The 14,896-nt window shown below is 41.9% G+C and overlaps 1 long non-coding RNA gene across 1 annotated transcript; it reads right to left on the reverse strand.

Annotated features, from left to right (window-relative positions):
* Window positions 1-6,238: 6,238 nt before the first annotated feature.
* On the reverse strand, window positions 6,239-14,276 carry LOC309645923. Its single transcript, XR_014255128.1, has 2 exons — window positions 11,661-14,276; window positions 6,239-11,357 (listed from the first exon to the last, which is right to left on the reverse strand). It is a non-coding gene; the product is annotated as an uncharacterized lncRNA (long non-coding RNA).
* Window positions 14,277-14,896: the final 620 nt, after the last annotated feature.

Raw genomic sequence — 14,896 nt, forward strand, 5'->3', positions numbered from 1 at the left:
AAAGAAAGTTGTCTTGAGAGCCTGGAATGAAAACAGGTCATAAAACACAGGTTTGCATGAAGAAGTGACTTCTGCTTAAACTCCATTTAATCAGAAAAATAAATCATCTGGAAGCTCTTGTGCGAAGGGCAAACTTCATGCAGGAACTCAGGGAGTGTGGGGTCCTCACTCCTTTGTCAAGGGGGGCCGCCCCTTCTTCAAACTCCTGGACCACGCGAGTCAAAGGCAGGGGCGAGGTCAGCATTTTCCTCTCATCCTGAATTATTACTTTCTTGCACTCCTTTTTAGCATTTCATTCCAAAGCAGCAATCCTAGACATTTCCATAAAAAATGACTGTGTTTTATTTTCTCAAGCCTTAAGCTCATGGAGGGCTGGGGGAGAGTAGCAAAGTGCACAGGGTCGAGGAAGAGCAGGGAAGGGGTTCTCCTGCTGCCCACGTGCATTGGTGGAGGGAGGTGCAGGCTGAGGATTACAGCAACAAGACCGCAAATACAGTGGCTGGTACGGATGGAAGCTTATTCCTCCCGAACTCAGTGATCCATCCTCCAAGCCTGCCTTCCGTCTCTGGGTGCATCGTGGTTGCAGGGGTCCTTCTTAGCCATTGCAAAGGAGGAAAAGGGCTCCCCTCTTGTTTCCCCAGGAGAATAACGGCACCCTTTCTGCTCACACCCCATTGGACAGACTTTAGTTATGTGGCCACAGAACCTGCAAGGGAGGCTGGAGCCATATCTGTACCTTTGACTAAGGAAGGAGCAAATGCATATTGACAAACAACTAGCAGCTTCTGCCACTTGGAGTACCCCCCTTTGCTGGTAATTTTAACAGACTTTGAAGAGGGCAGGTGTAGCAAAGAGGTTTCAGTTTTCGAGTAGCTCTGATCTCTTTGTAGCAACTGCTGGGGGCCATTTTGTCCATAACAAAGAGAGTAGGCTTAGTAACAAAGAGAGCCGTAATGGATATTGGTGCCTGCAATGAATCTGGGATTGGAGATTGGTGTATTAGAGCATCTTGCTTCACAGGGAATAGGATAAACCTAGTGACTTTCTATATGCTAACGTTCTCTTACTTTTATATCCCTAGGTTGCTTCCCTTGGTACTACCCATCAATTTCCAAAGAATATGAAAGTCCTTGAAAAATAAAGTTGATGGCTCTCAGAAATATGCTTGTTAATCTCAGGCAAGATACTTAATTGCAAGTCAGTAGAAATTCAAAGGACACCCTGAAAATATAATTCATTTGTTACATAAAAAATGAAAACAAAGTGGCCAAACTTTCCTCCACAGAGCAGAGTGCAGAATAATCTCAAAGATCTGCAGGTGTTTGGCCATCGTCCTAGATGGCCCTGCCTCCTTTTCTATAGCGTCTCTTGGAGATTTTCCTGCAAGTAACGAGGGGAAGGTTGTCTCAGCTCAGATTTCCATAAAACCTCTCTCTGACAACACACACATTGTTCCCCCGTATTCTTTCCAGTCAAAGAGAGACCATAGCGCAAGCTTCACAAGCCTTTCTGTCTTTTTGTTTAAAATTTAGGAACAGCTGTATCCCTCACTGGCTATTATAGAGATGCTATAAGCTACTACTGAGGTACATTAAAAAAAAGTGAAAGCATTGTGTATAGAGAGCAGAAGAAATCCAGGTGGTATCCTTTTATCCAGGTGAATTTCTTAACCCATCCCAACTCCAGAGGAGATCAGCCCAAGCTTTGCACCAAGTGGAGGAGCCTGGTTTTAAGCAGATCTGGAGCACTCGTGTCTTTGAAAGAAATTGGAGACATGTAAATCATCTGAAGGTTTACTGCAGAAAGCATGTTGTTTATAAATTCGTCCTTTCCCTGGCTTTTTGTCCTTTACTCTTGAGAGACTTTAATTTTCAAAGATTTTATCCTCCTTTATAAGAGTGAGTCATGCTCATTGCAGAAGAATAAAATACCACATAAAAGTAGAACTAAGAAAAAAAATTGTCACTCCTATTTTTATCCGATGTCACACCAATGTGTCTTTTTCTTTTTTATTTCACGTTTTAGCAAAATCATTGTTTACGTTATTATAATTCCTTTGTAAGCATCACTCAAAATGTTGCCTGAATTTCTCTGGTCCATGTCATGTCTCATCCTTCACGAATGTCCCTGTTCCATTGTCGTTCAGGAATGCCTCCCACACACACACACACTGGAGCCGAGTTCAGGCCCGGGAAGGACCTCTGGCGAGGTATAGACACTCACGCACAGGCAGAGTTATGCCACCAAGTGGCCTGTCACTGGACACTCATTTACTGTTTTCTGATTCTCAATGGCAGACACCGCAAAAGAGGACCATTTGGGTTTCCGAGGATCTCTGCGGCCCTGCAGCAGTCGGCGCCCTTTGGTCACATGCTGCAGAAGTCCCTCTGGTTAACCTCAGTGTAATAGGGACCATCACAAACCCCACGGGGACTGCACAGGAAACAGGAGAGGAACGGAGGACACGGCGCAGGCAGTAAACCTTGGCTGCTGTTCCTGGTGCTGCCCCGAATCAACCCTCTCATGTTTAAAGTCCTAGGAAAGAGTCTGATGGGTCAGAAGGCGGTGGCCGGCTGCCCTGCAGTGGGAAGAGGAGGATGGTGCAGCAGAAGACCCCAGAGGCCACTCCAGGGAGAGGCAGGGATCTTATGGTCCCACAAATGGAGAAGGAGTATTTCCCAAATGCCATTTGAAGTGCCCTTAGGAAGGGGAAGAGATGCTTTGTAGCCCAAAATGGCAGATGTCCGCTTGGCCTCTTTCTCCTCCTCCCCATCCATGAGGCTGACCTCAGCCAGAGAAAACCCAAGTCTCGTTCTTCTCCCCATCTCTGCTTCTCTGTCTTCTGGCTTTGTCTGCCATTCTGGTTTCTCCCTGTTCTCACCTGCCGTGGTGAGTCTCTACCTGTATGATGCTTATAATCCGCACCATTTGCTACAGTTCACGTAAGTGAGGAGAATTTCCTGGACATCATAGGTTATATCATTCACACATTCTTTCTGCCTCCTTCCTCATAAGGCCCCATTGTCATGATGCACTCCCCTTCATCCCCCATCATGTGTGCACCACTGCCCGTGGCTTTGGACTCGGCCGTGTGGCCTGCTCGACCAAGGAACTGTGAGGCCAAGGCAGGGTGGAGGCTGTGTTCAAGCAGAGGTTTTGAGAAGAATCTAGATGTTCCTTTGCTTCTGCCCTTTGTCAAAAGCATAGCATGTCCTGAATGGAGGCGCCCTTCTGCCCGGATTCTGGGCTGAAAGGGCACAGACACAGCAAGAGAGGCTGCAAGGCCCTGAGGTTCTTGGTGCTCTGTTGCTGCAGCAAAGAGGCTACCAGAGTGGATGACACAGGGATCTGCCAGAGGGAGGCTTTTCTCCCTCAGAAGCAAAATCCTCGTGGCAGGCCACCGTCACCCACGTCTCTCCCCACTCCTGCAGGGCCTGTGACACTGCTGAGCACGGGCTTAGCCTCTAATGAACACTGACGGCCCAGGAATTCAATATCTGTCTTCCTCACCCCACCTCCAGCCCCGTATTAGGTTCTAGGAAACAGAAAAAAGTCGAAGGTAAAACACAGCTTGAGAAACACACAGGACCCAGGTGAGAAGGCAACAGTGCAAACTTCATGAAAGTAAATAACGATACGTATTATTTTAAATCTGCATCTTCTCAGTGTGTTCATTGTGTGGAAGAAAATGACAGGTCACAGAGGAAGGTCACCATAATCGTAATAACTCAACGCGCAATCTCTCTGTCTTGAAAAGACGTGTCACCGCGGAAGACGAATGCCTTGCCCACAATGGCAGGACACAGGCGAGGAGGGCGGAGGTCAAAAGTTATGTGTGCTGGTCAGTGTGTTTTGGGGAGCCGTCCACACTGGCCGGAGACAAAACTTTAAAGGTCAGTCTTGTCGGCTCTCCAGCTCCTCCTTGCACCTGCCTTTATGACCCTCTGCAGACAAAGCAGGGCCAGAGGCCTGTGGAAAAAACAGTATCGAACAGGCCGTTTCCTGCTGTAAAACAAAGCCAAGGACTCACTTTTGTTGAATTCATTCCAAAGAAGGAGCGTTCTTCGGAGATCTGGTTCCAAAACATAATCTCCTTTTTTTCTGGAACGTTCCAGCAAGTGAATTCTCAGGAAGCCTGGATCCCAGACAGCTCAGCATTTGCAATTCTACTTTGGAAATTGGAGTCCAAGGTTATTTTTCTCTCCGTGCAGGGCGTCTGAGAAACCTCACCAGTGGATCCTGAAAGGAAACAAACAAACAAAACAAAACAAAACCCAGAAACTAAAACCAGCATGGCAACCCATGCACCTCAGTTCTTAGGCTTCATGGAGCTCCCTTGTCATGGGGGCACCAAGGGGTCAGGTTCATGTCCAGTGGAAGGAGCGGGGATGGGGGGGGCGCGCATTTCTTCACCTCCTCTGAGCTCCCGACCTAGAAAAGGCAGATGGCAATCGGGGTTCCATGGTGTTCTTAGGAGAACTCTACAGGACAACTCAGAAAAATGCACGTTGGCATGTATGCACGTCATCACCCTCAAGGAGGTACAACTTCCTTCTTCTCTGTGGATCACAAATGTGTGTTCAAGGACGGGCATAGAAATGTGATTGCAGGGAAACAGGATTGTGTGAACGTCTTGAGGAATTCATTTCATTATTTCACAGTTATGCACGTAGACATCTGATACCATCTATTTTTGCATCCCTGGGCTTTACACGCATGAGATCACTTGATCCTAATCACGGGAGCAGGGATAGGTCGAGGAGGGAACCCCACCAGGGCACAGAGGAGAGGCAGGAGGCCAAGGAGGAAGAGGAGCAGCTTGATAAAAGCAAATAATATCATTTTAATTCTACGTCTACTCCATGTGTTTATTATTTGGAGAAAATAACAGGAAGGTGGTATATTTAAAACTTTCTCGAACTTTCAGAACTTTCAGCTAAGTGTGAGTGGCCTAATCCTTTCGTCTCAAAACTATTCCTTCAAAGGTAGAAATTATAGGAGCCTGGAAAATCATTTAAAACTTGCAACAGGAAAAAGATTAGTTGCAACTGGACAGAGCATGTCTGACTGTTTTAACCTCACAGACCTGAGCTGAGAATACCCAACTAGCTACTTTGGGAAAGGTGATGTTTTCTTCTAAGGAAAGAATGATGACAAATGTCCTTGGCTCTTAAGACAGAAAGGCACCTGTACAGTCGTAGTCTGTGCTGTGTGTGGTCAAAGGTTGAAGGGCAGGAGGGGGCCACTGGTGCTTCAGGAAGTCATTGAACAACCTTGGTCCCATCACCACGTAAGGAGAGCGGGACCCCGTCAAGGTCGTGAGTCACAGGAAGAGAATGAAGAGAAGATTTGAAAGAGCAGAAATCCACTGGACTGTCTTCTAAAATCTTTTCCTTAGAAGAAAACATAACCCTTCTCAAAATGGCATCTAGTTGGATATTCTCAGGTCAGAAGTGTGATTCTTGGAAGATACCAAATAGGCAGAAATCCATTTCCTACTCATTCTTTTCACAGATGAATGAATTAATTATTCACCACATGCCCAGGACCCTAGGAAATGGAAATGCTGCATATTATAAGTTATATTCATACAGGGCAGAGGTTGCAAACTGTAGCACAAGGGCCTTATTCAACCCACATATAGGTTTTGTTTCACTTGCCAGCATTTTAAAAATTAAGTTCCTACATGTAAAAATATGAATATGTCACAGAATTATATATTTTCTGGCTTAGCTGGAGAAATGAAATGGGTACAGACCCACCTCTTCAAGGCTGCCTCCTTCAGGTGGGTCACACACACTGCAGGTGTCTCCCCATCAACTCCACTCATTTAAGTACCTTGAGTTTGCAAGCCCTGCTTGTAATCTGCCTCCGCAAGTATTAGTTCTGCAAACCCACACAGTAGAGGGTTTATCTGAGCTACATGTTCTCATGAAGTCCCCTCTATATCAGAGAACAAAAGCCTCCGAACTTGTGAGGTTTGCTTGATGTAGAGGTAGGATGGAATGACAACCTTGACTGCAGCGTGCTCACTCCATCACGTTGAGTTCAGAGTCTACACCTCCTTGGAGAGAAAGCAGAAGTTGAACTGGATGAAGTGGATGGAGACATTTAAGATGAGGGAGTTCTGCTTCACTGTGAGTCACATAAAGATATACTAACCTGGGTTTTCTTTAGTTGCCCTGTCTGGGAAGGGAGGTTCAACTTCTGAACAGTAGACTTTCCACTCATCGTGGGGTTTTTCTCTTTTTCTTATCATGGTAAAATATACATAACACAAAATGTTAACATTTTAACCATTTTTACATGTACAATTCAACAGTATTAGGTACAATCACACTGTTGTGCAACCATCACCACCCTCCATCTCCAGATTTTTTCATCTTCCCAAACTGAAACTTTGTTCCCATTACATACTAACTCTCCATTCTGTAGCCCTGGGAAACCATCATTTTACTCTTTTTTTATGAATTTGACTACTGTAGGTACCACATATAAGTGAAATCATACACTTATATGACATGTGTGTGGCTTATTATAATGTTTTCCAGATTAATCAGTGTTGTAGCACGTTTCAGGATTTCCTTCCTTTTAAAGACTGAACAATATTCTATTGCATGTACATACCACATTTTGTTTATCCTTTCATCCCTTGATGGACATTTGAGTTGTTTCTTCCTTTTAGCTAGTGTGAATAATGCTGCTATGAACATTGGGGTACATATATCTGTTCAAGTTTCTGCTTTTAATTAATTTGAGTAGATACCCAGAAGTGGAATTACTAGATCATATGGTACTTCTGTGTTTAATTTTTTGAGGAATCTCCATCTTGTTTCCCACAATGCCAGCACCATTTTCCCTTTCCATCAGCAGTGCACAAGGGTTCCACACTCTCTACATCATTATCAACACGTCATTTTGTTTTTTTCTTTCTTTTTTGTCTTTTTATAATGATTATGCTGATGGGTGTAAAATGTTATCTCTATGTGTGGTTTTTATTTTCATTTCCCTAATGATTATTGATATTGAACATCTTTTCATGTGCTTGTTGGCCATCTGTAAACTTTTTTGGGTGAAAAGTCAGTTCAAGTCCTTTGCCCATTTTTAAATTGGGTTGTTTGTTTTGTTGTTGCATTATAAGAGCCCTTCATATTTTCTGGATATTAATTCCTTATCAGATATATGATTTGAAAATATTTTCTTCCATTCTATGGTTGCCTTGTCACTCTGTTGATAGTCCTTTGATATACAAAAGTTTTTCATTTTTAATTTATCTACTTTTTCTTTTGTTGCCAGTGCTTTTGTTGTCATATCAAAGAAATTATTACCAAATCCAATGTCATGAAGCTTTTCTCTTATGTTTTCTTCTAAGAGTTTAATGGCTTCGGGTATTGTATTTAGATCTTTGATCTGTTTCAAGTTCATTTTTTATATGGTTTAAGGTAAGTGTTCAATTTCATTTTGCATGTGGATATCCAGTTTTCTGAACACCATTGTTAAAAAGACTGTCCTTTCCTCATTGAATGGTTTTGGCAAACTTGTTGAAAATCATTTGACTGTATATGCAAGGATTTATTTCTGAGGTCTCTTTTTTTTATTCCACTGGTCTTTATGTTTGCCTTTATGCCAATGCCACACTGTTTTGATTACTATAGCTTTGTAGTAAGCTTGAAAATAGGAAATGTGAGTCTTCCAACTTCGTTGTTGTTTTTCTTTTGTCCAAGATAGTTTAGGCTATTTGGGATTCCTGAGAGTCCACATGAATTTTAAGGTGCATTTTTCTATTTCTGCAAAAAAATTACTGGGAATTTGATATGGATGTCATTCAATCTGTAAATCACTTTGGGTATTAATGATATCTTCAGAATATTGAGTCTTCCAATCCATGATCATGGATGTCTTTCCATTTACATGTGTCTTCTTTAATTTCTTTTAGCAAATTAAATTAAATTTCATAGTTTTCAGTGTACAAGACATTCACATTCTTGGCTAAGCTTATTCTTAAGTATTTTATTCTTTTTAATGTTATTATAAATGGAATTGGTTTCTTAATTTCTGTTGCAGATTGTTCATTGTTAATGTATAGAAATGCAATTTATTTTTTGTGTTGGTTTTATATCTTGAAATTTTGTGAATTCAGTTATTTGTTCTAACAGGTGTGTATGTGTGTGTGTGTGTGTGTGTGTGTGTGTGTGTGTGTAATCTTTAGGGTTTTCTACTTATAAGTTTATATCATCTGCTGGCAGTGATGATTTTATTTCTTCCTTTCTGATGTGGATGACATACTTTTTGTCTTCCCTATTGCCTTGGCTAGAACTTTCAACAAATGTTGGAAGTGGTGAAAGCAGACACGCTTGTCTTGTTCCTAATCTTAAAGGAAATGCTTTCAGTTTTTCACTGTTGAGTATGATATTAGCTGTCAGATTTTCATATATGGTTTTTATTTTATCAAGGTAATTTCCTGCTACTTCTAGTTTGTTAAGCATTTTTATCATGAATAGGTGTTGAATTTTGTCAAGTGGTTTTTCTGCATCAATTGAGATAATCTTCTGCGGTCTCCCCTCCCTTCAGTCTGTAAATGTGGTATATTACATTGATTGATTTTCATGTATTGAGCCATCCTTGAATTCCAGAAATAAATCCCCCTTAGTCATGGTATATGATCATTTTAATATGCTGTTTAATTCAGTTTAGTAGTACTTTTGTTGGGGATTTTTGCATTAATATTCATAAGGAATATTAGTCTATAGTTTTATTTTAGTCTTTGTCTGGATTCAGTATCAGGTACACCTGATCTCACAGAATGAGTTAGAAAGTGTTTTCTTTAATTTTTTAAGAATTTGAGAAGGATTGGTGTTAAATCTTTAAATGTTTGGTAGAATTAATCAATTATAAGCCATCTCATTCAGGACTTTTCCTTGTTGGGAGGTATAATTCCTGAAACTGTCACCAGAGCTGTGGCTTTAAGTAAGCACTTAACCCCCATGAGCCTCCATTATTAAATGGAGATTAACTTATTAAATAGAAGTTATAATATTTCTCTTACCTACTTCACAGGGTGGTCTTGCTAGATGCCATGAGTAAGTCTAGTTTCTAAATTTGTGAATATATGCTGTAATACTTTTGCAAATGGCTTTCTGAGGCCCCATGTGGAGCACTACAGTCCAAGTCCTCCGTTTTGGGGTCATTATATGATAAAAATTAGGAATTTCTGAGTGGCACTTTAAATTTTTCAAGTCTTTTACATTCATTGCACATGCATTAGCTTATTTAATACCCCCAACACATAAAGAAAACTATTATAATTTTTCCTACAATAGATGTGAACATGAAGGTCAAGAATAAATACTATTCAGATGTAAGTGTATTCATCAATCATCATTTTCCATTTTCCCTTTGTAACTTGATTTAGAAGTAGAGATTGCTTTCATATGCCACAGATGTCCCTCTGAAAACAACCATCTGAAATGTGATTGCAGATATTTGCAAATTCCACCCATGTGCCTTGAGGAAATGGGATAATCACTCTAGTCCTGAGAACCGTGACTCCTAGAGATACTGCTGTTTGGCTAAAGAGGTTCAACATCCCAGAGAAATGTCCCTCACATTATAGCACACACGCTTCACCTCCAGGTCCCCAGGGGAAAAAAACTTGGTGGGAAAAATCATCTCAAGTTATAGATTTAGCTATCGAAGTAGGTGATGGGGGAAATGAATGAGAATCATAGCTAACAAGGCAGACTCCACCCCCTCACAAAGGACTTCACATATTCCCCTGAATTCAGTGGAACTTTAGTAGAATACCTTTCATCCAGACCTCCATTAGGAATAAGGTTTAGAATCATAGAATTTTCATGTTAGATGTGACCTGGTTAGACTTGACAGAGGAGGAATCTGTGCCTCAAGGAGCACAAGTAAGTTGTCCAAGTTTACAAAGTTCAGTCTGGTAGATGTGGGATCAGAAGGTAGGACTTCTGACCCCCAATAAAATGCTTTTCCTACTGATGTGATTGGTGCTTGCTCTTGAAGTTTGGTTCTAAAAATGTCACATGATGAGCTGGTAGATTGCTGGCCATGAGCCCAAGCTTAGCCTTATAGAGAAGTTCTAAGTTATCATCAGCTCACTCACACTGCTTTGCAAGGCTTCTTGTAATTCCATAAAGTTATTAATTCATCTGTGGACTTGATATCACCATTACAAGGAAGTATGAAGTGAACAATTAAGAACGGGCAGAATTCTGGGAATGAAGGTGGAGAGCAGAAAAGAAGAGGAAGAGCTGGGAAGATAGACTATCTTAACTTTTATCCATTTCTCATTTGAAAAGGGGCTGGAATTCTATACGACCAACCCAGTTAAAATAATTTTTTTTAAAAAGGTAAAAGACCAAACAGCCATTACCAAAGAAGCCACCCTTCATCCAATCAGTGTTTTGGGGACAGCTTTTCTCCAATGAAATATTGATTTATTACTTTGTTCTCCAGGTTTGTAAATTGACGGCATTGGAACTGTGATTTCCCCACTTTGTGTGGGCCATCACAGGTGGATAGTATTTTGCATTCTAATTACCGTTGTCCTTGGGTCCTCTTTGGCACAGATATCTCTTCCAAGGGTTGATGGTTAAAAGAATAAGATCAGTCCCAATAGGTGGCCACTATTTTAATAAGTATTTTCCTACTCATAGAACTATTCATCGATGCTTCTCTAACATTGAAAAGAGCGATTTACATTTTTAAATGTCACGTTTTGAATTAGATTACAGAAGAAATAATACATTGACCAATTTTCCACTTGCTGTTGGTTATTTGACTACTAATTTGGTTGTAAAACGGTTTTTATGTTGTGGTTGTTGTTTAGACTAAACTAGGCATTCAAGTGAGTTTGAAATTGCTGCTTTCAAATTGACTCATAGTCAAAATATACAGAAAATACTTTATACAGGTACATATCGGGTTAAGTAGTAGTTTTTTAAATCCCTCAATTCTGTTTGAAGATAATAATGGACATAGAATAAAATAACTTAGACTTCCTTCGAGTAAAAGATGTAAAAGTTAAATGATATAGAAAAAAATGTACTTATAAAAATGGAAATAGCAGATGCTTTGTCTTTATAATTTTCTTTTCCTTATAGAACACACATGTAGTGAAACTTCTGGTATGATTCAGCAAAGAAATACAAATTTATAGCATTTTACAGTAGAACTAAGAAATAGCTTGATTTTATGTCATAACCATCCTATCATATGTTTGTGGAAAGCAAACATTTATATGGCGTCAAAAGCTCAAAGTTTACCTCAATCTTTTAATTTCTAGTACCCAAAGCATATTTAAACTCCAGTTAAAAATACATTGTGGAGGGCTTCCCTGGTGGCGCAGTGGTTGAGAATCTGCCTGCCAATGCAGGGGACACGGGTTTGAGCCCTGGTCCGGCAAGATCCCACATGCCGCGGAGCAACTAGGCCCATGAGCCACAACTACTGAGCCTGCGCGTCTGGAGCCTGTGCTCCGCAACAAGAGAGGCCGCGATAGTGACAGGCCCGCGCACCGCGATGAAGAGTGGCCCCCGCTTGCCGCAACTAGAGAAAGCCCTCGCACAGAAACGAAGACCCAACACAGCCAAAAATAAATAAATTTATTTAAAAAAAAAATACATTGTGGATACTCCAATAAAAATCTTTTAAAAATACAGAATGGGAAAAGAAAAAATCTTATTGCATTTAGTTGGCATTAGATAAAATGATAAATTTTGTCATTTAAAAAAATATATTGTGGAATAAACTATCTTGAAGGGTAGAGGTCAACAGGGAAAACAAGAACTAGCTCTGAACTTTGGAAATTGAGCTTACTGTTTTTCCCCAACTTGAATACAAGACCTTCTGTTTATCATTGAGAGTAAGCAGGACAATGTCTGAGGTCCACCATCTCCTAAAGAGTTTACCTCTGAAACTTACGAGATTTCCGGGCAGATTCAAGACAATGTGCCCTCTTCCGAAGGAGCAAGACCTCATGGGAAGTTTCCAAATGGACTTCATGTAGAAGGGTCCCAAATGCTGGGGAGCCAGCTGGGCCCCTCGCTCCTCTTCTTCTCAGTTTGGTGGCGAGTGAACTCAGGATTCTGGGATGGCTCATCTGTCATAGGATGGATGCAGGGAGCAGCAATAATTGGGTCTGCGCTGCTCACCCATCCTTTCAACCAACATCCTTTCAGTCATTTTGCCAGCTGTTCATGGGGCCAGAAATATCACCAGATGGTAAAAATCAACTTTCCCACATGCAGCAAACATTACTGAGTGAGCGACTTTGGCCTTGTGATGAAGACGACAAAGTGAGTCACCGTCCCTTCATGAAGCTTATAGAAAACAACCTGTATTCCCAGCTCACTGTTTGGTTTGCTAGTAGTAACCATGGGCTCTTCTGGAGATGGAACCATTTTTTCCTTTGACCTTTAGATAGAAGTCCCTCCCAGCAAATGCCTTAGAATTCCTTCAGAGAATCTCCATGTGTGCAACTCGTCCAATAAGTTCTCAATAAGCCAGTCATGGAACCATGAAGTGGCTCAGGCATCCAGTTTCCTCCTTCACAGAGGGAAAGAAGGTCTCCTTGTACTTGTCCTGCTTGGGAAGCGCAGCTAGAGCAACGCGGCCATTGCTGCCAGCCCAGCTGACACACGGGAACCGCTTGACGTCCTCTGCCTCCAAACACAAACCTCTCTGTTCAGCAGCAACTTCTGGCTCCTGAGCCTCTCACTTCTCTCAACCAACACCTCTGGTTGGATGAGATAGCCTTTTAACACATTTGAACGCTCTGGTCAAGGTATATTTTCAGACACAGAGTCGAGAAAACACTCCCCCACCCGAGAGATTTTCCTGAGAGTCCGTCTCAAGATAGAAGAGAGTTTATTTTTCATGGCAGAAATCGTCTGTTCCTATAAATTTTCTCAGACTGGATTTTAATAGCTTTTTTTTGGATCTCTTGTATTAGGAAGTTTCTTGATGGTGAGATTCCAAGTGATTTTTTAAATCCATCAGTTATGACAGGAGTCGGAAAATTATGGCCCTTGGACCAAATCCTGCCTACCACCTGTTTTTGTAAATAAAGTTTTATTGGAACACGGCCACACCCATTCAATCACAGGTTGTCTATGGCTGCCTTCTTGCTACCACGGCAGATCTGAGTCATTGGGACAAAGACTGTACAGCACACAAAATATAAAATATTGACTATCTGGCCCTTTACAGGAAATGTTAGCCTACCCCTGCCGTAGGGCATAAAAGCCAGCCTCCCACGACCTACCAATGCCTGCTCTCATTCTCACTCTAAGGTCAACCCACGTTACTGTTCTTTCCATCTCTCCTTTCTCGTTCATCCTTGTTCTTTGGGCCATGATATTCTAAACACAGAGCACCTGCCTCTCCCAAATGATTGTTGACATTGTGCCCCAGCCTTCAGATTCAACTTCTCAATGAGTCTGCGCTAAAAGAAGCAGAATGGGTCACCTGCGGTTCCAGCCCCAGCCCTCACGTTTGCCATCTTCTCTTGCCCAGAGGGTGTACAAATATATTTTTGTGCACGTCTGTGTCTTGGACTGTCTTTTTCTGATGGATAGGTCCTTTCACTTTTATCTCATAAATTTAATTTCCTTTCTTGTTATGTACCAGATGCGTTGCTGGGTGCTTTGTGCTCTAAACACAGTTCACTATTCTACACCTCCAGCAGCACTCTGAAGGTGGTATTAGTAAGCCCATTCTGTAGATGACAGACTGAGGTCCAGAGAGGTTTGGTTATTTGCTCAAATTTACCAACTAGTAAGTAGCAGAGCTGGAATTTAAAGCCAGGTCAGCCTCGCTCCCAACTGTATGCAAAAGGACTTCATTTCTAGTACAGCACCACGGAATAACAAAGAATAACTATTTTGACCATTCTAATGGAAAAATTTCAAAATCACTTTACACATTTATCTGCCATCTCACTTAGATCACACTAAATGTAAGTTAACCTCTTCAGGATGACTCAGCATCCTAACTATTCAAATAAGTTTTATGGTGGTATAGAAGAATTTGAATCTACAATATGACAGCAAGTCATTGACAACTGTGTTTGAAATCCTGCGTCCACCCTACTCTGATGGGGTAATAAGAGTACCCATCCCTCCACCCAGATTTATAGGCTGGCTTGTAGTCTTCCATCCATGGTTGGTTGAATCCAGAGATGCAGAACCCGCAGATACAGAGGGCCGACACTGCTGATATTTGCAGGCTCATGGTATATCTTCTGGTCGACTGTGTCTTATTGGTCATCAGTGCCTGTGGTCTATGAATTTTCTGCCGTAGCTGGCATCTCTAGAATCTAGTCTTGCTCCGTGAAGATTTATTGTTGCTGCTGATTGAGACCCAAACGCTTGTCATCACCCTGCCTGTCACCTTCAAGGTGTTGCTGACAACAGACAGATAAGGACCAGTCCCAGGGTCCAGCCAGCCACAGCTCTCCACTGGACTGTCTGGGAAACGAGCGGCTAACCATAATTTAACAATGCCCTGGTGCAGCAGAACACGTGAAGGGAACCACCAATCATCCTGCTGCTGTGGTTTCCTGTGGCCTGGCCGGCAGAGGCGTGGACCCAGGGCACGGAGGGATGTTGTTCCTTCAGGTAGGGGTTCTGGACCTACCGGAGTTCTTCAAAAAGGAATGGGTATAGGGTCAAATTTGGGACCTGTCTTAGTGTTCAAAAAAACTCTTCACATGGGAAGGGACAGTCTTTTCTCTGAGTGGTCCTCTATGTAAACAATGGGCTGGTGAGTGGTATTTCTAGATAATCAAGTTCCAACTTGCCCTAAGGAAGCACTTCTGAAAAGCCTTTCTAGGGGGCCGAGCTCCTGGAGCTCACAATGGGGCCCCCAG

Source organism: Balaenoptera physalus (genome assembly GCF_965194825.1).
Source record: "Balaenoptera physalus genome assembly, chromosome: 16".
Taxonomy (NCBI): domain Eukaryota; kingdom Metazoa; phylum Chordata; class Mammalia; order Artiodactyla; family Balaenopteridae; genus Balaenoptera; species Balaenoptera physalus.